Source organism: Callospermophilus lateralis, assembly GCF_048772815.1.
Source record: "Callospermophilus lateralis isolate mCalLat2 chromosome 11 unlocalized genomic scaffold, mCalLat2.hap1 SUPER_11_unloc_3, whole genome shotgun sequence".
In the NCBI taxonomy this organism is placed as follows: domain Eukaryota; kingdom Metazoa; phylum Chordata; class Mammalia; order Rodentia; family Sciuridae; genus Callospermophilus; species Callospermophilus lateralis.
In genome coordinates this window covers 7,541,120-7,565,988 of record NW_027510155.1, presented here as the reverse complement: position 1 = coordinate 7,565,988, position 24,869 = coordinate 7,541,120, and positions in this window count along the sequence as shown.

The following is a 24,869-nucleotide window of genomic DNA, read 5'->3' as shown; positions in this document are numbered from 1 at the left end:
AAGATGCACCTAAAGCTGAGAATAAAAAGAAAATCTACAGACTTCACTAGTTAAAATAAAAGGTCAAAAATTCAGGAAAATGAATAATTTTGAAATGACAATTTCATAAAAAGGAGAGTAAAGGGCAGAACATACAAGCAAAAACAAAATTTTCACACCACAAAAAAATGTCCATCTGCATAGAGTGTCATGTATGGGTGCTTCCATAAGACAAATTAAATTGAAAGAGATATGATTAATTTGAGATGTAGCAATAAAATATTAATTGTATATAATAGTAATATATATGTACCTGAACCAAATATGCCTCATTTAATAATAGGTATATATTACAATAAATAAACTCTAACCTTTTTAAACTTTTTTTAAAAATTTATCTTATTTATTTTTATATGTCATAGTGAATACTGACATCTAGAATTTTTTATTGCAAAATGTTCAGGCTACATATTATATTTACTTGAAGTATATCACTGAACAATAGATGAATTTTACCACACATGGTTGCACAATATGAACTTATGGAAATAAGTACATACCTTATAATAATATGAATAAATAGATATGTGTAACTAATGTAGAACCTTTATTAAGAAAAAGAAAATGAAACAAAACAAAACAAACAACAATAATTTGAAATTTAGAGAAAGTGTGAAGTGTTTTGCAGAAATAGAAATATGACATTCTTTCCTAAAAAATCATTGGAACAAGAAATTATTTTGGGGGAAAACTATATTATATGCTTTCTTTTTTTTAAAGAGAGAGTGAGAGAGAGAGAGAGAGGGAGAGAGAATTTTTTTAATATTTATTTTTTAGTTTTCGGCAGACACAACATCTTTCTTTTTATGTGGTGCTGAGGATCGAACCTGGGCCGCACGCATTCCAGGGGAGTGTGCTACCACTTGAGCCATATCCCCAGCCCCATATATTATATGCTTTCTTAATACCAGAAGAAACTCATTTTCAGAAGTAGTATACATTTCAATATAAAAATAAAATACAGCTGTGGATGGTATTACACAAATTATCACAATGACTTGGGAGGTAGAGGCTGAAGAACCAAAAGTTCAAAGAAAGCCTTGTCAACATAGGAAGGCCCTGATCCTAATAATATGTAGTTAAATGATAGCATAAGGCTACAGATATGTTCATCCATGCTGGTGAAACCAGAAAAATAGGTGAAAAGAGTAGGTACATTCAAAATAAAATAAATGCTATAGTTTGAAAAAATTGCTTTGTTGGGATCAGACAAAATTTTAGTTTCATTGTAGTGGCTCCTGTTTTCTCCACATTGTCTCAAAATAAAACATAAAAAGGACTGGGGATGTGGCTCTGTGGTTAGGACTCCTGGGTTTATCTCTCAGTGCCAAACCAACTAAGGTGAACAATTTCTGAAAGATTACAATTATGCCAGTGTACATATACATGTAAAAATATTAGAGAAAATTTGAAAATTAATAAATATATTTTTTGAAAAAAGTGTTAAGGTTCTTCCAAAGCTCAACATAAAAATGACATACAATCCACTAATAATAATTTTGGGTAGCAAAGCAAGGCTGCACATGTCTATGCTCCAGTGGCTCAGGAGTATAATAAGGGAAAATCTCAAGTTCAAGACCAAGGTTTGGCAAATTTGAGTGAGATGCTGTCTCAAAAAAGGGGTACAGGTTGGTGTATAGCACAGTGAAAAAGTGCCCATGGGTTAATCTATAGTGACTAAATAAATAAATAAAATAGTAATAATAAATCTGGCTAAAAAGTGCCATACAATCCAGTAATAATATTTCTGGGCATACATTTAAATAAATTGGAATACTTTTCTCAAAGAAATAACTGCAATTCCATTTTTATTGTAGCTTTATTCACAGTATCTAATAAAAAAATTAAATGCCACTCAGGCATGGTGGGAAATGCCTCTAAACCCAGGGGCTTGGGAGTTTGATGCAGAGGATGGAGAGTTCAAAGCAGCCTCAGCAATGATAAGGCACTAAGCAACTCTTTCCAAAGAAAATGAAAAATAGGGCAGGGGATGAGCCTAAGTCGTGGAGTGCCTCTGAGTTTAATTCCTGGTATGCACCCTCCCAAAAACACCCTTTAGGTAAAAGGAATATCAAAAGATTTCTTCCAGCTTCACAGCATCCAACAACTCCCCTTAGATGCTACACACTTATAGTTCAAACTGATCTCTAGAAGAGAAGACTCAGATAATGATATTTTCCAAATAGGCTAAGAGACATTGATATCTGTGGACCCCTTTTGTCAGACTGTTCTAAAACTAATGACTGGTAAATATGGGAGGCTGGAATGAGAACACAACACATTTAAGTTCTTCAAAGGGGAATCTTAACTCAAACACTGTGATATCTGAAACCACAGTTGGAGATAAAATTAGACTCTTTGCTTCACTGATTTCTGGGTTACTAATTAAATCCAAACAGATATTGAAAATGTATTAAGGCTACTGGTTAATTTCTATGTATAACAGGTTATTAAAAATGTATCAGATTATGTCTGGAGTTTCGGCTCAGTAACATAATGCTTGCCTAGCATGGGTGAGGCACTGGGTTGGATTCTCAGATCCACATATCAATAAGTAAAATAAAAGTCCATTGATAACTATTTTTTTAAAAATGTACCAGATTTCTCACATGGCCTTTGATGTTCAGATACACTATGTACTCTAGCCTTTGTGATTAAACTTCCTTATAGTTTAAATCAAGTTCAGTCCCATCTTTATTTTCCTCCACACTAGGACAAAGATGTTTCCTGGAAATGTTTGGAATGCTTCTACAGGTCATTTTAATAAAATGGTCTTACACATATGGAGGAAAAAACCTCAATTAAGGTCCCATTACATTTTTAAAAAGTCTTTAATTGGGACTGTGAGGATGGCCTTAGTCCTGAGCTTAAACAATTCCATTTTAAAAACTCCAGTTTGAAACATGAAGTGGCACCAGCCACACACACAGAGTCCTCCAGTATGGCCTAAAAAAAGTTACTTCCCCTTAACTTGATAAACAGAGGGAAATATCTGGCAGGCTATACTTGCCTTATAAGAGAGAGAGACAAGAAAATCAGAGTGGAGACTACTAGACCAGGTTTCTGACCCCAGGGTGAATGATGTCATGAAGAAATCCCATGAGAGCTAATAAGAATTGAAAGAGAGATTAAAGCCTCCAAATTTAGCATAAATAATAGAGCTAATGAGCAGGGATTTAGCCAGCAGAAACTAGCATGCACTCAAGCTGAAGAGCCTGATGAGGACCTGACATCCCATCACTTGTCATTGTTCTTCTGATCCTCTGCATGATTTTCTCATGTCTCAAACTCGACCACTTCATCTGAACTTTGGTGAAAGCCACAACTTATCCATAGGTTCTCTCCTCAACCTGTTGTCCACTCCAAACCAGAAGAAGCCTGCCTTGGTTCTGGACCTGGTCACCATGGTCTGAGTGAGTGTGCATCTGCTAGAGTAAAAGGCTAAGGCTTAAGAATTTTGTTCTGACATTTAAACTTAGTATACAGAGGGAATGTCTGTCACTAGCCTGTCATGTTTAAGTTACTTTTGCAGTGTCTAAAATTAATCTAGACTTCTTAGCATTAAATTAATCAACCTTTATTTTTTTTGCTATGAATGGATTATCTCTATTACAATGCCTAGCATTCAGGATAGTTATTTTCTTGAGTAAGAACCTATAGAGTATAACTGCATTGAGCAATTTGAGTGAAAAAAAGCATTAAAAGGGGCAGAAGCATTTGGACATTTTTTATTTCTCTCTTTGACTGCATATGTCGCAATTTTGTCTCTGGTGACTGGGACACATTGACTATATTATTTTATTAAGAAAAGAGTCATTATTTTTAATGTCATCTAATTTTTTTCTGATTTTTTCTTATGTGAAAGTCTCACAACGATAAAGCAAAATCTTTTAAAACTGCCATCCAGTTCTTGGAGAATAAAATACAAATAAAGCATGCCTTTAAACAAAACATGGGAAAACATAAATATGTTGAAACTGAAGTTTTGAGATGAAACTAAATTTCCCATTTAACCAATTTTCTCTGGAATCTTGTCTCACAAGTTTTGAAGAATAAAATCTCTGAACTCTCAGGGAAGGTAATATTAAAAAGAATATAATTCATTTTAGCAAGAAAAAAAAAACTCCCAAAATGCGGGAGAGGGCATGTTAGCAGAAGAACCCATTTTTTGTGTGTCAGTTTCGAAGTTTAAATATGGTTTTTGGCAGTGCTTTGGTTAATATCTATTTGAAATGAGTATTGAAAAAGGCATTTTTATTACCAAATAGGCTCAAGTTTGTCCTTAATGTATCCCATCCTCCTTCCAGTGACTTCCAAATGGGTTCAACCCAAGGAAAAAGAATTTGGTTGAAGGTATTCCCATAAATGAGTCTCAAGTGTTTTTTTTTTTTTTAATTTGAATAGGCTTTAATGGTGCTCATTAACATATTTATCCATTAACCTTCAGGTGTGGTTAAATAAGATGTCCATGATACAGCTGCCTTGTAATTTTACTATCTATTTTATTTTATTTTTTCTCAATCAAGTTGAGCAAGAACCCTGCCTTTGAGAATGTGAAGGGAGCTGGAAATTTGGTATTTAATCTCAGACCTATTAAAAGCTTAACTATCAAATAACCATTCTGGATTTGAGATACTTCTTAGTCTACATTTAGAAAGCTCAGGAGGAATGAGGATATTGAGTTCAAAACCAGTTTGAGAAACTTAGTGAGGTTCTAAGAAACTCAGTGAGATTTTTTATCTACATAAATATATAGAAAAAGTTTGAGGATGTGGGTCAGTAGATAAACACCCATGGGAATAATTCATGGTCTAAAATAAACAAACATATAAACAACAAAAATAAAAACTTAGGAGGAACAAGAACAGGGGTCCCCCAAAAAGCCACAGCTTCTCCTACACAGGAACACAACTAATAAGGTTGGGGTCCTCTTCTGATGATTATCCCAGTCTTCACCACATTTTCTGGGGACATGCTGAGCTAATGGCACACAGATGCCCACATAGGAATTCAGGAAGGCCCTGAAAACCCCATACAATTATGGAACAAAAGACTTGAGGTCTAAAATACTGATCTAAGCTCCACTATACTAGTCAGAGAAAACTAAAGGCTAAGCTGCCAAGGAGAGAACCTCTATCCACCAGACTCTGGAGACAATTATGAGGAGTTTCCAGCCAACATTGCCAATCCCAGTGATTTCAAACAGCCTCCCTAGCCAGTCTTAAAAAAAGAACACACACTTACCATTTTCTGGATTTCAGGATGCTTAGTGATCCCCTTATATTTTTTCAGCTCCAGTGTAGCACAGAAAACTGGAAGCAGAGAAATGGATTCAATGAATGGCAGGCTCCAAAAACAAAAGGAATAGAAGACTGTGAAGTCCGTCCCCTCATCACTGGCTGTGTCTTGATTGGACAGTTCTCACCCAAGAGACAGATTGGAAAGGGCGTCGGGAACTTCCTGCAAAATTGAGCCTGGTAGTGACACCATTGGTTACTGGTGACAAGTCTTACTTTTCCACATGTTGAAGTTTGAACATTAGAGAAGTATGTTGAGGCAAGCATACAAAGCAGGGATTATTTAGAAAGGGGTGTCATGGACTTCTCCCAGAAGGGAGAAGGGGGGCATAGCTGGTATCAGGGTATCCCAAGAAGCAAGGTATTCTGCCCATTTTGTATGTCCTATGCTTCCTTTGTTATCCTGCCTTTCCCCCCATATCTTTCTCCTTCCTGAGGACAGGTCTAGGCCCAAAAATGCTTGGTGGAATGGCCTAAGGTTGCAAAATAGGTGGGCTTTAGGGGGAAGGGCAGGATGGAGTACAAGGACACATTAACAATCTTAGGGCTCTCTGTAGAGAGGGGAAATTCCTGGGTCAGGTTACCTTGGCAACAGGTTGGATCAGGGGCAGGTTCTTGATAATATCCCTCAGAGGACAGTCTCCAACTTCCCAGATTCACTCAAAATTGGCTTCCTAGATTCAACCTGACTCGATTTACCTATCTACACGGACTGCCTGTCTAATACAGGAGGCCTACTGTTTGAGTAATAGTAAATTTCATCCAGATCAGAATTTAATAAGGACACAAAGACAGGTTTTTGTCTGCTCTGTTTTTGTTGCTCAAACACTCTGGACCTACCACAAGCAGGGGTGCATGCCTACAATCCAAGCAACTGGAGGGGCTGAGGCAGGAAGTCAGTGAGTTCAAAGCCAGCCTCAGCAATGGCAAGGCACTAAGAACCTCACTGAGATGATGTGTTTAAATAAAATAGAAATAGGGCTGTGAATGTGGTCTCAGTGGTCATGTGCCCCTGAGTTCAATTGCCAGTAGAAAAAAAATACTGGAGATCACACCCATGGGTATTATTCTTTACACAGTCCCAGGACCACAGATGAATGGATTGATGGATGGATAGAAACATAGACAGTGTCCTGGGGAAGGGTCTCAAATTCTCCTGTGTTGGCTTTTCAAGTAACTGATGTTACAATATTACAGGAATTTTCCACAGCCTAGGAATATTTATTATGATTGTGATTATGATTATGATTTTTATTATTGCTGTGAATTGCATTAAGTGCCTCAGGATAAAATTATTTCATGGTTTACTCCCAATATTTAGACCTAGCCAAGACAGAACTGCAATTATATAAAAATTAAATATCACAATTACTTTAAATTTTTATTTAATATTTCTGTTCTCTGGCCTTATGAGAAAAGAGCTTGAGACTTCAGCTCATAAGTTATTCCCTGGGGCAGGATTGTCCTTACTCCCTTAAAAAATGGGGCAAAAATAAAGTTTTAATGTTTCTAGTTTAATAAAATAAACAAGAGGTGAATGGTGCAGGTCTCTAGATCTCTCAGTATTCCAGAACCTAGAGAATAAGGAATTAAAAAATAAATTACTTGAAATTTTGCCTTGAGTATAATAATAGAATTATGATGTCTGTTTTTTCTTTGGTATGGGGTACTATGAGAATATTAGCACAAATCACAGGCATTATGTCGATATATATTTCTTTCTATAATTCAATACAGCCCATCAACAGAGTCAACTTCAAATTTAAATAAAGAAAAATTTAATTATTATTTCCAGGGTCCAGCCCTAGCAGGTATCCAGGTGTCCTGAAGTATGAATGGCATTGGGTACTGAAGGATACATGGCCTCAGCAAAAGAAGAGGAGACAGGATGACAGGTTGCAAATTACAAGCAGCTTTCAGAAGAATCTGATGCCCATAGAACGGCCTTTATTTTTATACCTTTTTTAAAAGTATTTATTCATGAAGTTAAAATTACATCAAAGCCAAAAACTTCTTTCATTTATATAATTTTCAAGAGTTGCAATCTTTTCTGCCATATATTAAATTCATAAGATATTGAACACATTGTTTAAAATATGTTCCTGTAACCTTTGCCAATCATGATTAAGCATTTACATTTTCACTTCAATCACTAAGTACTAGACTATGCAACTTGACTACGTGTATCATGACCTATTAACGTTAAACTTTAAAGCACATGTATAATTATTGGTAAGCTTTTTTGCTTCTAAACTAAAGTCCTAATAATACACACTTAAGACAGTGAAAGCCTATTACTTAAAAGCCCACTCCTCTGAACTGACTCTAAAATATATCTATATAAAATTTTACATTATTCTCTTTTTCCAAAGTAATTTTCTTTTTTCACATGACCTATTTAACTGCTTTTTAAAAGAGTTTCTTTGATCCTTCATCAAATGATGAATTCTTATGTCTTTATAATTTTTAATTAAAGAGCAGGCTCTGCACTTCAACTCATTTGCTATTAGGATTAACTATGTGTTCCCTATTTTCATCATGAATTCCTGTGTAGGGAAAGAAGGCTCTGTTAGTAAAGGGAATGTATGTTGCACAGGTTGTGGCTTTAGAATGAGGGGCTTAGTGTAAATTGTTAAGCTTTTCTCAGGAACCTTGATTTGCAATCTTTTCCCTGTGAATTTCTTATGAAAAACACTATTGTTTGTATTGTCAAAGATACTAAAATACAACTCAGGACATATCTTATTTGTATTATTAATCTCATTCTGGGAATTTTCCTGCAATCTCAGGCAACATGTACTTTTATTATTGATTGTTATATGCCCTATTACCTATCTCATGAGTATCATAAACAAAACACTTAACATTCTCCATGGTACTGGGTTCCAGGTTGTGCAGCCCTGCCACAAAATCCCTTTTATTATGGGATATAATAAAATAAAATCCCTTTTATTATTATTATGCCACAGAATCCTTTTTATTTTGATACAGGATTTCACTGAGTTACCAAGCATCGGCTTGAACTTGTGACACTCCTACCTCAGAGTAGCTGGGATTATAAGTGTATGCAACCACATCCAATTCCCAAGCAAAATTTTAATGAATTAATTATAATAATATATAAAATGAATAATACATCATGACTAAATGAGATTTATGCTAATATTGCAAAGCTGGTTTGCCATTCAAAACACAATGCACATCACTATATTTGCAAACAAATAATAACAATCCAATACCCATTTTTAGTTCAAAAACAACAACAATAAAAACCTTAGGAATATAACAGTCTCATTCTGATAAAAGGAATAAAAAAAAAACTACAGTTAACATGCATAATAAAAAAAGATTGAATGTTTTTCTTTTAATATAAGGAACAAGACAAGGATGACCACTCCCATCATTTCATCCAACAATATACCAGAGATTCTGCTTAGATTAATAAGGCAAGAAACAAAATTGACATTCAAGTGATAAAGGAAGAATTCAAACTATATTTTTTAAATGATGAGATTATCTATATAGAAAAATCCGATGAAATATGCCCCCAAAAAAGCTACTGCTAGAAGGTGAGTGTGGCAAAGCTGCATAATACAACAGCTAGATACAAAACTGAATTGTTCTATGTTAGCAATGAAAAATTTTACATTGAATTTTTTAAACATACTATAATAACACCAAAAATGTCAAATATTTCAGACAAATTTGAAAGGGATATGCAAGACTTCTACTTTAAAAGATTGCTGAGAGAAATTAAAGGAAATCTAAACAAATGGGAAGAAATAACATGTTCATTTGTTGGAAGACTCAATGATGTTAAGAATTCAATTCTCTTCAAATTGATTCATAGTCTCAATATCTCAGAATCCAAGCAGGCTGTTTTGTATAAACAGTTAAACTGATTATAAACTTCCAATGCATATACAAAGGACCCAGAGCAGTCCAAAAAAATTTGCAAAAGAAAAAATCTGGAATAAAAACACTATTACAAAGGTAAAGTAATTCAGACAATGTGGTACTGATATAAACAAGTAGATCATGATACAAAATAGAGGCCAAAATAGACCCATGTACACAAAAAACTGATTTTTGGCAATGGTACAAAGGTAATTCAGCAAAGAGACAATGTTCATTTTTAACAAATGGTGCTGGAACTAAATACCCATATACAAAAACTTATGAATTTTGACACCTGCCTTGCAACACATACAGAAATTAACTCAAAATGGGTCATATACCTAAGTGTAAAACTGAAAACAATATACCTACTCAAGGAAACAGGAGCTAACTTCTGTGATTTAGGGTAAGGCAAAGAGTTCTTAGATATGATACCAAAAGTGCATTAAAGAACAATTTGTAAATTGAATTTCATCAAAATTAAGAATATCTGTTCTTTGAAAGACACTGCTAGTGGAATGTAAAACATGTCAGACTGGGACAAAATATCATAAATCTAATAAAGAATTTGTATCTAGAATACAAAAAGAACTCTTAAAACTTAATAAGAAAAACAAATACCTCAATTAAAAATAACATACAAGATTTGATACTTTACCAAGGAATGGCAAAGAAGCACATGAAAATATGCTCAACATCATAATCAGCCAATAGAAAAATGCAAATTAAAATCACAATGAGAGGCTGGGGTTGTGACTCAGTGGCATAGCACTTGCCTTGCACATATAAGTAACTGGGTTCAACCCTTAGAACTGAAATGACTTCTGGCTCTCCACCTTCTGGACACCTGCAGGAGTGCACTTCCAGGCCCCGTGACAAGTCCTGACCAAAGAATGTGCATGGAAGAAGTTTGTGCCATTTCTGGGTGGGACATTTAATGCTAGTGAGAGGTTATCCTGAGATATGTCTCTCTGATAGGACAAACAATAATGCCCATGATGGTGTTTTCTCCATTGAGCAGAGACCTCAACCAAACTATCATGGTCGCATTATGTGAGCAAAATACAGTCCTTTTTGATTTTAAGCTATTGAAATTTGGGGGTTAATAACTATCATAGCATATTGTAGTCTATCTTGATCAATTCCACTGGCCTCCTATATCCATAATTCAACCAGTTGAAGATCAAAAACTTTCTTTAAAAAAAAAAAAAACTACTTTGAGGGCTGGGGCTATAGCTCAGTGGCAGAGTGCTTGCCTAGCATGTGTGATACATAGGGTTTGACCCTTACACTGCATAAAAGTAAACAAATAAAATAAAGGCATGCTGTTCATTGACAACTACAAAAATAAAAATATATTTTTAAAAACTGCATCTATGGGATGGGGTTGTGGCTCAGTAGTAGAGCACTTGCCAAGCGTATGTGAGGCACTGGGTTTGTTCCTCAGTCCCACATTTAAAAAAATAGATAAAACACAAATAAAATAAAGGTATTGTGTCCATATGTGACTAAAAATATTTTAACAACTGCATTTATACTGAACATGTATAGACATTTCTTCTTGTCATTATTTCCTAAACAATACAGTATAACAACTATTTTTATAGAATTTACATTGTACTATGTTTCTACATAATTTAGAGGTGATTCAAAATGTATCAAAAATATTTATAGGTTATAAAAATATTATGCCACTTTGTATAAAGTGTTGAACATCCATGGATTTGGGAATCCAGGAGAGGTCATGAAACCAGTCTCTCAAGGATACCGAGGGACAATTGTACGTACAGCATGATTATTTACTCATTGATTCAAACATTTTTTCTGCCCAGCTGGTCAAGAACAAAAGCTCAAGTCACAGTCCCGAATATCCTAGTTTAATACATCTGGGCTGGGGAACAGACCTGTGCAGCTGTCTGGTTCTCCCAAGCAATTCTAGTGGACTCCACAGTCTTTCTTTCATAATAGACTAGTCACTAAGTAGACACTAATCCAAAATTTTAGATCCTATGTGGATTAGTTCATGATCAGTATTACTGCCACTAACTAATAGTTCCAGTACTTACTCTGTGTACTAGACACTAGGCACTAGTGTAGTAGGCACTCTACTGAGGGCCACTTAACTAGGAACTTAGCCTGCATCTATTTCCTTATTTCTTACTAGAAGAAAAACTCACTTTTATTTAGGGTGGCACCAAAGAACACATATTCCTCCAAAACTGGCACTTAGAGTTTGTCACTACCATCCAAACACACGTGTAAGTGGGACTCAGAGATGTTATTTCACCTCAGGAGTCAGTGAGGTGGGGGTTAATGTTATTCTCATTTTACAACCAAGCACACTGAGGTTTAGAGAGTTTAAATGAAGTGTCAAAAGTCATACAGGTTTCTGTTGATGAAGGTCAAATGTGAATCCAATTAATCTGTTCTTTTGGTCTATTCTTGTTTGAATAGATAGCAAATATTTGCACAATTCCACTTAGTCTTCTCAAGAACCACAATGGGCAGGGTAACAGGTTAAAATTTTCTGATACCTGCCACCAAATGTTCTCTGATCATCTGGAGTCTTCTTTTGGGTCACCTCTCTGCCAGTTCCAAAGGCTAGCCCCTCTCCAGTCCAGTGGAGCCTGGAGTGTGAAAGAAGGTGAGACAGGTGGAGAAATGGTCAGTTTTTAGATGTCCATCTAGGCAGAACTCCTAGCAAAAGATTGAAGATAGAGGGCATGGAAAAGTCCAAAACAGAGAAGATTTGGCATCATTTCCTATATGAAATTTTGAGTAGGGACAATGTCAAAATAAAATCAATATACAAATGGTGTGGCTGGGGATGTGGCTCAAGCGGTAGCGCACTCGCCTGGCATGCGTGTGGCCCGGGTTCGATTCTCAGCACCACGTACAAAGATGTTGTGTCCGCCGATAACTAAAAAATAAATATTAAAAAATTCTCTCTCTCTCTCTCTCTCTCTCTCTCTCTCTCTCTCTCTCTCTCTCCTCTCTCACTCTATCTTTAAAAAAAAAGATACAAATGGTAAGGCAGAAGAAGGCTTTGCAGTTTGCATCCAGAAGCTTCTAGAAAGTTTCATGTGTCTCAAGAGGGATACACAAAGGAACTTATTGTGGTAGTGAGACTAATGGGAGTTGCTGTGGGAGGGGTGAAGTGGCACTGGACTGAGAGCTACAGGTGACCAGAGATGACCAAGGGGAAATGGGCAGGGCAACAAGTTTTCTAGCAGAAAATCAGCACCAGAAAAGTAGGGCTGGTTAACTGGAGGGTGCCTGGATTGGACTGAGTGGACCACCACTATTTAGGAGTCAAGCAGTTTTAGGCCCTCCAACTGTAGCCTTCTGAGCCAGTGACAGAGAGCAAGGAGGTCACTGTCCCAGAGGCTGGTGAGGGCTTACAGAGCAGTAGTTTGAGGTCTTGGATTCCCTTCCACAACCCCATACCTCCTTCATGAAACAGAGAGGAAGGAATTCTGAAACAATGAAGTCTTTTGGTGAACAACCTTTTAAACCAAGAGAACATGGGTCATGGAGCAGCCATTTGCAGGCAAGTTCTAGTTTCTCACAAAAGAGGGTTGAGTCTGGGAGGAATACTGGGGGAGTCACAGAAGCAGCTTAGCGCCACAAACCCAAGCTGCAGGGAGAGCGTGCTTATGGTTGGTCCTGCTTTGGCAGATACTGCCTTCCTCTAGGTCTCTCAGACAAACAAAGTGGAAGGCACCATGGAAATACACACTGTCTCTGGGCCTCAGCATCTTTACTTTTCCAATGAGAAAAAGGACACCTCCCCGTGTTAACAGGATGGATGAGGGGCAGAGCCATGAAGCAGGTTGGCAAACATCACAGTCTAGACAGGGAACCTCCATTCTCATCTTCCCTTCCATAATGCTGGCTTCCCATGAACACTTCCCATGACAGTTGTGCCTGGAGCCAGCTGGGACCAGGGTGTGGACTCAATGACTGGAAAGTGATTGACAAACCTCATTTTAATGCTCAAATTATATCATGTCACCAGGAGGTGTTTATGGATATTTAGTTGATTGATTGAATGAATGAATGAATGAATGAATGAATGATTAAGTCAGGGTCTATGGGAGTCATGGATATCAATGTTGTCCAGCGAGGCTCTAATATGCTTTTGGTCGGATTGCCTAAGTAGCAAAGGCAGTCATTTTTCTGTCTTCTTTTGAATGTCACCTTCTGCAGAGGACTCTCCTGATACCCTCATTAGGTTTAAGTGCCCACTACTCTGAGGTGGGAGGGTCACAAGTTCAAACCTATGCTGGGTAACTCAGCGAGATCCTGTATCAAAATAAAAAGGACTGAGGATGTGGCATTAGCCTAGCCACATTAGAACATTAGCTTAGCATTTGTGAAGCCCTGGGTTCTATCCTTTTTACAACCACCCACCCCCTCACAGTTTTGTATAGGATTTTGCACCTGTGTTCATGAGGGGTATTCCAACCTCTTCTAATGTCATTGTCTGGCTTTGATTGCAGGTTAATGCTGGCCTCAGAATAAGTTAGGAAGTATTTCCTCCTATTCAGGTTTCTTATAGAATTTGTATATTATTTTTTTTCCTACATGTTTGTAGGAATTTTCCAGTAAAGCTATCTGAATCTGAAAAAAAAAATTAAGATTTTCAAGCTACAAATTTTCTTAAATATAAACCTGTAACTATTCAATTCAGGTTTTCATTGTAGGTGAGTTTGGTGGTATCTTTCTAGAAAATTTGTTCTCTTCATTTAGGTTGATGGATTTTTTGGCATATATCCTTTTCATATCTCTACAAACTATCGTGATATCTTTTCTTTCCTGATTTTAGTAATATGTATATTGTCTCAGTTTCCACTTTTTTTCTGTCTTCTCAAAGAATAAGTGGTTGGTTTTTGTTTTTTGTTCATTTGTTTTTTTTTTTTTTTGAAGGGGGGCGGGGCTTGGGATCAAGACAGGACCTTACATATGGTAAGCACACACTGTACTATTGAGTTATACCCCAGCCCAAGAACCAGCATTTAATTAGTTTATTTTTCTCTATTGTTTTCTGTTGTTTATTTATTGATATTTCTGCTCTTTCATTATTACTTCTCTTCCCCCTTTTGTCCTCTACATGTGATTTAATTATTTCTTTTGCCATATTTTAAATTTTTATACATAAAATATGATTCTTTGAAGATTATGATTAAAATTGTTTCCTCCATGAGACATAACGATATTGCGGCACAGAGAAGTGTGCTTTAGCTCAGTAGTAGAGTGCTTTCTTCACACATATGAGGCACTAGGTTTGATCTTTCCCACCACATAAAAATAAAAAAATAAAGGTTAAAAGTAAATAAATAAAGATTAAATAAATGAGGAACTAGGAGAAACTAATGTCTGAGGTACTTACTTTGTTGAAATCTGTGGAAAAATTTCTGAGAGCAAATCATAAGTGTTACTTTTGTTGTCACTTTCTTTTGCTTTTTTTGCAGTGTCATGGATTGAACTCAGGGATGCTCTTCCACTGAACTACATCCCCAGCCCTTTTTATTTTGGGGCAGGGTCTCAGTTGCAGAAGTTGACCTTGATCTTATGATTCTACTGCCTCTGTTTCCTGAGAAGCTGGGATTATAGGCTTGCACCCGTGTGCCCAGTTTTCTGGTGTTAGTTTTTTTTTTTTTTTAGATGGACACAATACCTTTAATTTATTTACTTTTATGTGGAGCTTAGGATCTACCTGAGAAGAACATGACTCTCTGAGGACTGAAAGGTAAATAAAATTTGTGATTTCAAAGTGGTTTCCTGGAATTATTGAAAATTATAATTAAACCACATCTAATGCAAAGGTGGCATAGAATATTTGAAAGGAACCCTCTTTTATAATTTTTCGCTCTGGAATATGATGTCAATTAGACATCATATTGAGAAATTTGCATCCCCATGCAACTTTATATCTGGCAAGGGTGACAATGATGTAGCTCAGTGGTAGACTAGCTTTGTTTTCAACATGTAGTAATATAAATAAATAGGCCCAACATGTTGACCCCAGCTTTATTTTCCAAGAAAATTCTGGCTTAACTGGACAGGATATGTTACATTCCTTAACAAACTGTTTTCTGTTGAAGAAATGCAGTTTAAAAATAATGTTTATAAGAGCAACTTAAGTTACCCTGAAGTGAAGAGTTTTGTGACCCTGCTATAGACCAGATTCTGGAACTCAGAGAAATAAAGATAATTCTTACGAACCATAAAATCTGTTAGAGTTTATGTTTAAGAATTCAATTAGAAATGGTGAATATGAGCCTAATTAACCTAAAGTTTTCATGGCAGAGGATACTTGAGAGGTTGATGTTATCCTGCTTTCAGTCCATAGTCAAGAACTGTACCTGGTCAAGACTCTTTGAGATCTTTTTATAGATCTTCAAAAAAAAGTGAAGTTCTAGAGAGCCATGCTATTATCTTTTCAGAGAGAACACACTTTATTCTCTCAGAGTGTCACCCTGTTCTTCCTTCACATCACTTCTAATAAACTCACTGCCTGCCACTCTGATTGATAAGTTTTGAAAGTTATGTCTTGATTGAAAAAAAAGTTTGCATTTGAAGGGATTGGTCTTCATTCTACCTCAATTTTTCAGAGTGTCCCAGCCCTGTATCACTAAAAGATCCTTGCAGGCTGTAGGGCTATCAGAGACTCCCTGGAGTGTCTTCACTTCATAGTTTATATTGCTCTCTAGATGGAGAGACCCAGGGAATGATATTCACTAGACACTCCAAAAGAATTTAGACATGGTGGAGAGACCCAGGGAATGATATTCACTAGACACTCCAAAAGAAATTAGACATGGCGGCTCTTCAAACCTTTTGTCAAGCAGTTATGAAACCCACAAGTAGGACAATACTGGAGGTTAGAATGAGGACACATCACACAGGAAAGTCTTAAAGGAGGAATTTCAAATCAGATATTGAGATAAGGTGTCTGTACATGGGAAGACAGAGAGCAGAGAAAAACTGCTTATTTTTCAAACTGTCAAGTTACACTTGTCTGCTTTTCTCTCATGTGAAATGCTCACAAAGAGAAACCAAAATCTTTAATCTGACATCCAGTTCTTGGAAAACATTAGAAATACTGCATTTATTTGAAATGTAAAATAGAGAAAAGAAAACTGTTGACAAGAAAAAGAGGGAATGCTGGCATTAAATATGTGAACAGAGCCAAGTGCAATGGTGCACTTCTGTAATCCCAGTATCTTGGAAGGCTGAAGCAGGAGGATCATGAGTTAAATTTTAGTTTCAGCAAAGATGAGGTGTTAAGCAACTCAGTGAGAATCTTTCTCTAAATAAAATGCAAAATAGGGCTGGGGATTTGGCACAGGGGTCCAGTGAGTGAATATATTTTAGAATGACTTGTTATCCAATGTCAGATTACTAATCCACTCACTATTGACTGGATGCCATTATTCAACCACAAGATACCAACTGGTTTCTATGTGGAAAATAGCTAGTATCTTACAGACAGTGTGGTGAAGATGTTCCTACACATCCTGTCTTACAGGGTCACAGTGAGGGGGATTCTGTCGCAGGGCTACACAACCTGAAACCCGGTACCATGGAGAATGCTAAGTGTTTTGTTTATGATACTCATGAGATAGATAATAGGGCATACAACAATCAATAATAAAAGTACATGTTGCCTGAGATTGCAGGAAAATTCCCAGAATGAGATTAATAATACAAATAAGATATGTCCTGAGTTGTATTTTAGTATCTTTGACAATACAAACAATAGTGTTTTTCATAAGAAATTCACAGGGAAAAGATTGCAAATCAAGGTTCCTGAGAAAAGCTTAACAATTTACACTAAGCCCCTCATTCTAAAGCCACAACCTGTGCAACATACATTCCCTTTACTAACAGAGCCTTCTTTCCCTACACAGGAATTCATGATGAAAATAGGGAACACATAGTTAATCCTAATAGCAAATGAGTTGAAGTGCAGAGCCTGCTCTTTAATTAAAAATTATAAAGACATAAGAATTCATCATTTGATGAAGGATCAAAGAAACTCTTTTAAAAAGCAGTTAAATAGGTCATGTGAAAAAAGAAAATTACTTTGGAAAAAGAGAATAATGTAAAATTTTATATAGATATATTTTAGAGTCAGTTCAGAGGAGTGGGCTTTTAAGTAATAGGCTTTCACTGTCTTAAGTGTGTATTATTAGGACTTTAGTTTAGAAGCAAAAAAGCTTACCAATAATTATACATGTGCTTTAAAGTTTAAAATTAATAGGTCATGATACAGGTAGTCAAGTTGCATAGTCTAGTACTTAGTGATTGAAGTGAAAATGTAAATGCTTAATCATGATTGGCAAAGGTTACAGGTTCATATTTTAAACAATGTGTTCAATATCTTATGAATTTAATATATGGCAGAAAAGATTGCAACTCTTGAAAATTATATAAATGAAAGAAGTTTTTGGCTTTGATGTAATTTTATCTTAATGAATAAATACCTTTAAAAAAAGGTATAAAAATAAAGGCCACTCTATAGGCATCAGATTCTTCTGAAGGCTACTTGTAATTTGCAACCTGTCATCCTGTCTCCTCTTCTTTTGCTGAGGCCATGTATCCATCAGTACCCAATGCCATTCATACTTCAGGACACCAGGATTCCTGCTAGGGCTGGACCCTGGAAATTATAATTAAATTTTTCTTCATTTACATTTGAAGTTGACTCTGTTGATGAATTATAGAAAAAAATATATATAGACATAATGCCTGTGATATGTGCTAATATTCTCATAGTACCCCATACCAAAGAAAAAACAGACATCATAATTCTATTATTATGCTCAAGGCAAAATTTCAAGTAATTTATTTTTTAATTCCTTATTCTCTAGGTTCTGGAATACTGAGAGATCTAGAGACCTGCACCATTCACCTCTTGTTTATTTTATTAAACTAGAAACATTAAAACTTTATTTTTGCCCCATTTTTTTAAGGGAGTAAGGACAATCCTGCCCCAGGGAATAACTTATGAGCTGAAGTCTCAAGCTCTTTTCTCATAAGGCCAGAGAACAGAAATATTAAATAAAAATTTAAAGTAATTGTGATATTTAATTTTTATATAATTGCAGTTCTGTCTTGGCTAGGTCTAAATATTGGGAGTAAACCATGAAATAATTTTATCCTGAGGCACTTAATGCAATTCACAGCAATAATAAAAATCATAATCATAATCACAATCATAATAAATATTCCTAGGCTGTGGAAAATTCCTGTAATATTGTAACATCAGTTACTTGAAAAGCCAACACAGGAGAATTTGAGACCCTTCCCCAGGACACTGTCTATGTTTCTATCCATCCATCAATCCATTCATCTGTGGTCCTGGGACTGTGTAAAGAATAATACCCATGGGTGTGATCTCCAGTATTTTTTTTCTACTGGCAATTGAACTCAGGGGCACATGACCACTGAGACCACATTCACAGCCCTATTTCTATTTTATTTAAACACATCATCTCAGTGAGGTTCTTAGTGCCTTGCCATTGCTGAGGCTGGCTTTGAACTCACTGACTTCCTGCCTCAGCCCCTCCAGTTGCTTGGATTGTAGGCATGCACCCCTGCTTGTGGTAGGTCCAGAGTGTTTGAGCAACAAAAACAGAGCAGACAAAAACCTGTCTTTGTGTCCTTATTAAATTCTGATCTGGATGAAATTTACTATTACTCAAACAGTAGGCCTCCTGTATTAGACAGGCAGTCAGTGTAGATAGGTAAATCGAGTCAGGTTGAATCTAGGAAGCCAATTTTGAGTGAATCTGGGAAGTTGGAGACTGTCCTCTGAGGGATATTATCAAGAACCTGCCCCTGATCCAACCTGTTGCCAAGGTAACCTGACCCAGGAATTTCCCCTCTCTACAGAGAGCCCTAAGATTGTTAATGTATCCTTGTACTCCATCCTGCCCTTCCCCCTAAAGCCCACCTATTTTGCAACCTTAGGCCATTCCACCAAGCATTTTTGGGCCTAGACCTGTCCTCAGGAAGGAGAACGATATGGGGGGAAAGGCAGGAGAACAAAAGAAACCTAGGACATATAAAGAGGACAGAACACCTTGCTTCTTGGGATACCCTAATACCAGCAATGCCCCCCTTCTCCCTTCTGGGAGAAGTCCATGTTACCCCTTTCTAAATAATCCCTGCTTTGTATGCTTGCCTCAACATGCTTCTCTAATGTTAAAACTTCAACATGTGAAAAAGTAAGACTTGTCACCAGTAACCAATGGTGTCACTACCAGACTCAATTTTGCAGGAAGTTCCTGAAGCCCTTTCCAATCTGTCTCTTGGGTGAGAACTGTCCAATCAAGACACACCAGTGATGAGGGGACTGACTTCCACAGTCTTCTATTCCTTTTGTTTTTGGAGCCTGCCATTCATTGAATCCATTTCTCTGCTTCCAGTTTTCTGTGCTACACTGGAGCTGAAAAAAATATAAGGGGATCACTAAGCATCCTGAAATCCAGAAAATGGTAAGTATGTGTTCTTTTTTTAAGACTGGGTAGGGAGACTGTTTGAAACCACTAGGATTGGCAATGTTGGCTGGAAACTCCTCATAATTGTCTCCAGAGTCTGGTGGATAGAGGTTCTCTCCTTGGCAGCTTAGCTTTTAGTTTTCTCTGACTAGTATAGTGGAGCTTAGGTCAGTATTTTAGACCTCGAGTCTTTTGTTCCATAATTGTATGGGGTTTTCAGGGCCTTCCTGAATTCCTATGTGGGCATCTGTGTGCCATTAGCTCAGCATGTCCCCAGAAAATGTGGTGAAGACTGGGATAATCATCAGAAGAGGACCCCAACCTCATTAGTTGTGTTTCTGTGTAGGAGAAGCTGTGGCTTTTTTAGGGACCCCTGTTCTTGTTCCTCCTAAGTTTTTATTTTTGTTGTTTATATGTTTGTTTATTTTAGACCATGAATTATTCCCATGGGTTTTTATCTACTGACCCACATTCTCAACCTTTTTTTGTATATTTATAGAGACAAAGTCTCACTGAGTTTCTTAGAACCACACTCAGTTGCTCAAACTGGTTTTGAACTCAACATCCTCATCCCTCCTGAGCTTTCTAAATGTAGACTAAGAAGTATCTCAAATCCTGAATGGTTATCTGATAGTTTAGCTATTTATAGTTCTGAGATTAAATCCCAAATTTCCAGCTCCCTTCACATTCTCAAAGGCAGGGAACTTGTTCAACTTGATTGAAAAAAAAATAAAATAAAATAGATAGTAAAATTACAAGTCAGCTGTGTCATGGAGAGCTTATTTAAACACACCTGAAAGTTAATGGATAGATATGTTAATGAGCACCATTAAGGCCTATTCAAATTAAAAACACACTTGAGACTCACTTATGGGAATACCTTCAACCAAATTCATTTTCCCTGTGGTGAACCCAGTTGGAAGTCACTGGAAGGAGGATGGGATACTTTTAGGACAAACTTGAGCCTAGTTGGTAATAAAAATGCCTTTTTCAATACTCATTTTAAATAGATATTAACCAAAGCTCTGCCAAAAACCGTATTTAAACTTCGAAACTAACACACACAAAAAAATGGGTTCTTCTGCTATCATGCCCTCTCCCACATTTTGGGAGTTGTATTTTTTCGTGCTAAAATAAATCCTATTCTTTATACTATTACCTTCCCTGAGTGTCCATAGATATTATTCTTCAAAACATGTGAGACAAGATCCCATGGAAAATTAGTTAAACGGGAAATTTAGTTTCATCTCAAAAGTTTAATTTCAACATAATTTTGTTTTCCCATGTTTTGTTTTAAAGGCATGCTTTATTTGTATTTTTTTCTCCAAGAACTGGATGGCAGTTTTAAAAGATTTTGCTTTATTCTTGTGAGACTTTCACATAAGATAAAAGCAGAAAAAAATTAGATAACATTAAGAATAATGACTTTTTTCTTAATAAAAAAATATAGTCAATGTGTCCCAGTCGCCAGGGACAAAATTGTGACATATGCAGTCAAAGAGAGAAATAAAAAATGTCCAAATGCTTCTGCCCCTTTTAATGCTTTATTCACTCAAATTGCTCAATGCAATTATACTCTATAGGTTATTACTCAAGAAAATAACTATCCTGAATGCTAGGCACTGTAATAAAGATAATCCATTCATAGCAAAAAAAAAAATAAAGGTTGATTAATTTAATGCTAAGAAGTCTAGATTAATTTTAGACACTGCAAAAGTAACTTAAACATGACAGGCTAGTGACAGACATTCCCTCTGTGTACTAAGTTTAAATGTCAGAACAAAATTCTTAAGCCTTAGCCTTTTACTCTACAGATGCACACTCACTCAGACCATGGTGACCAGGTCCAGAACCAAGGCAGGCTTCTCCTGGTTTGGAGTGGACAACAGGTAGAGGAGAGAACCTATGGAGAAGTTGTGGCTTTCACCAAAGTTCAGATGAAGTGGTAGAGTTTGAGACATGAGAAAATCATGCAGAGGATCAGAAGAACAAAGACAAGTGATGGGATGTCAGGTCCTCATCAGGCTCTTCAGCTTGAGTGCATGCTAGTTTCTGCTGGCTAAATCCCTGCTCATTAGCTCTATTATTTATGCTAAATTTGGAGGCTTTAACCTCTCTTTTAATTCTTATTAGCTCTCATGGGATTTCTTCATGACATCATTTACCCTGGGGTCAGAAACCTGGTCTAGTAGTCTCCACTCTGATTTTCTTGTCTCTCTCTCTTATCAGGCAAGTATAGCCTGCCAGATATTTCCCTCTGTTTATCAAGTTAAGGGGAAGTAACTTTTTTTAGGCCATACTGGAGGACTCTGTGTGTGTGGCTGGTGCCACTTCATGTTTCAAACTGGAGTTTTTAAAATGGAGTTGTTTAAGCTCAGGACTAAGGCCATCCTCACAGTCCCAATTAAAGACTTTTTAAAAATGTAATGGGACCTTAATTGAGGTTTTTCGCTCCATATGTGTAAAACCATTTTATTAAAATGACCTGTAGAAGCATTCCAAACATGTCCCAGAAACATCTTTGTCCTAGTGTGGAGGAAAATAAAGATGGGACTGAACTTGATTTAAACTATAAGGAAGTTTAATCACAAAGGCTAGAGTACATAGTGAATCTGAACATCAAAGGCCATGTGAGAAATCTGGTACATTTTAAAAAATTAGTTATCAATGGACTTTTATTTTACTTATTGATATGTGGATCTGAGGATCCAACCCAGTGCCTCACCCATGCTAGGCAAGCATTCTGTTATTCCAGCCCTAATCTGATACATTTTTAATGATCTGTTTTATATATACTTTAACCAGTAGCCTTAACACTTTTTCAATATCTGTTTGGATTGAATTAATAACCCAGAAATCAGTGAAGGAAAGAATCTAATAACTGTGGTTTCAGATGTCACAGTGTCTGAGTTAAGATTTCCCCTTTTAAGAACTTAATTGTGTGTTGTGTTCTCATTCCAACCTCCCATATTTGCCCAGTCCTTAGTTTTACAACAGTCTTACATAAGTTGTCTACAGTTATCAATGTCTCTTAGCCTATTTAGAAAATATCATTATCTGAGTTATGTCTTCAAGAGATCAGTTTGAACTATAAGTGTGTAGCATCTAAGAGGAGTAGTTGGATGCTGTGAAGCTGGAAGAAATCTTTTGATATTCCTTTCATCTAAAAGGATGTTTTAGGGAGCTGCAAACCAGGAATTAAACTCAGAGGCAATCCATGACTTATGCTAATCCCCAGCTCTATTTTATCTTATTTTTTTCTTTCTTTTTTTTTTTTTGGAAAGAGTTGCTTAGTGCCTTACCATTGCTGAGGCTGCTTTGAACTCGCCATCCTCTGCCTAAAACTCCCAAGCCCCTGGGATTAGAGGCATTTCCCACCATGCCTGACTGGCATTTTATTTTTGTATTAGATACTGTGAAAAAAGGTGTAATAAAAATGGAATTGCAGTTATTTTTTTGATAAATATTTTCCAATTCATTTAGATGTATGCCCAGAAATATTATTACTGGATTGTATGGCACTTTTTAGCCAGATTTATTATTATTATTTTTATTTATTGAGTCACTATAGATTAACCCATGGGCACCTTTTCACTGTACTATACACTAACCTGTACCCCTTTTTTGAGACAGCATCTCACTCATTTGGTTATAACCTTACCAAATTGCTGAGACTGGTCTTGAACTTGAGATTCTCTTTTATACTCCTGAGCCACTTGAGCATAGGCATGTGCAGCCTTGCTTTGCTACCCAAAATTGTAATTAGTGGATTATATGTCATTTTTATCTTGAGGTTTCAAAAAACCTTAACACTTTTTTCAAAAAATATATTTATTAGTTTTTAAATTTTCACTAATATTTTTACATGTATATGTACATTGGCATAATTGTAATCTTTCAGAAACTGTTCACCTTAGTTGGTTTGGCCCTGGGAGATAAACCCAGGAGTGTTAACCACAGAGCCACATCCCCAGTCTTTTTTATGTTTTATTTTGAAACAATGTGGAGAAAACAGGAGCCACTTCAATGAAACTAAAAATGTGTCTGATCCCAACAAAGCAATTTTTCAAACTACAGCATTTATTTCATTTTGAATGTACCTCCTCTCTTCACCTATTTTTCTGGTTTCAACAGCATGGACAAACATATCTGTAGCCTTATGCTATCATATAACTACCTATTACCAGGATCAGAAACACAGTATTTTATATAGGCTTTGCTACTGTTTGAGGAGTATCATATATATTAAATAAATATTTTACACAAAAAATAATAGCAATTTATATTCTTTTTCTAATTTAAGAGAAATTGTTTCTTGTCCTCATCAATACTGTGTAATTTTTTTTGGCATCAAATGTTAGCTTGCATTTTTATAATTTGTTAAGATATTAAGAGGTTTTAATTTTCGAACATTTCTCCTACCATAAGTGTCATTTTCTTTTTTATTAAATATTCTTAACTTTTATGTGAGCTCATGAGTTCTCCCACTTCTCTTTATACCTTTACTTAAAATTATGTTATTATTAAGTTGTGGCTGACATAATACTCTTATGTTGTTTATTTATTATTATTTGGTGTTGAGGATGGAGCCAAGGGCCTCACATGTGCCAGGTGAGTGATCTGCTAATGACCCAGAACTCTAGCCCATCTTTGTACCACTTAATGAAAATTTTTTCTTCCTTAATGTTGCCCAATTTATAGTTTTTTTTAACATATTTATGTAACCTTCTGAAAATAAACAACTGCTCTGTTTTGTGGTTCTTGAGATTTTAATCAAAGTTGACATTACACTCATCAACATCGCCAGGCATTTTTTAAAAATCTTATATAGAGACAGGTTGTTGGCAAGTGGCCAAGCTATCCTTGAAATTTTAATCTTTATGCCTTAGTCTTCCAAATAGATGGAATTAGAGGCAAGTACAATGACATTTGCAATATAAATCTCTTTTATTCATGCTGGGCATTGAATGCAGGGGCAACTGATAAATGAATCACATTCCCAGGATTATTTTATATATTATGTAGTGACAGGGTCTCACTGAGCTTTTAAGTGACTCTTTTTTATTGTGACTGGCATTGAACTCACAATCCTCCTGCCTCAGTCTTCAGCGTTTTGGAATTGCAG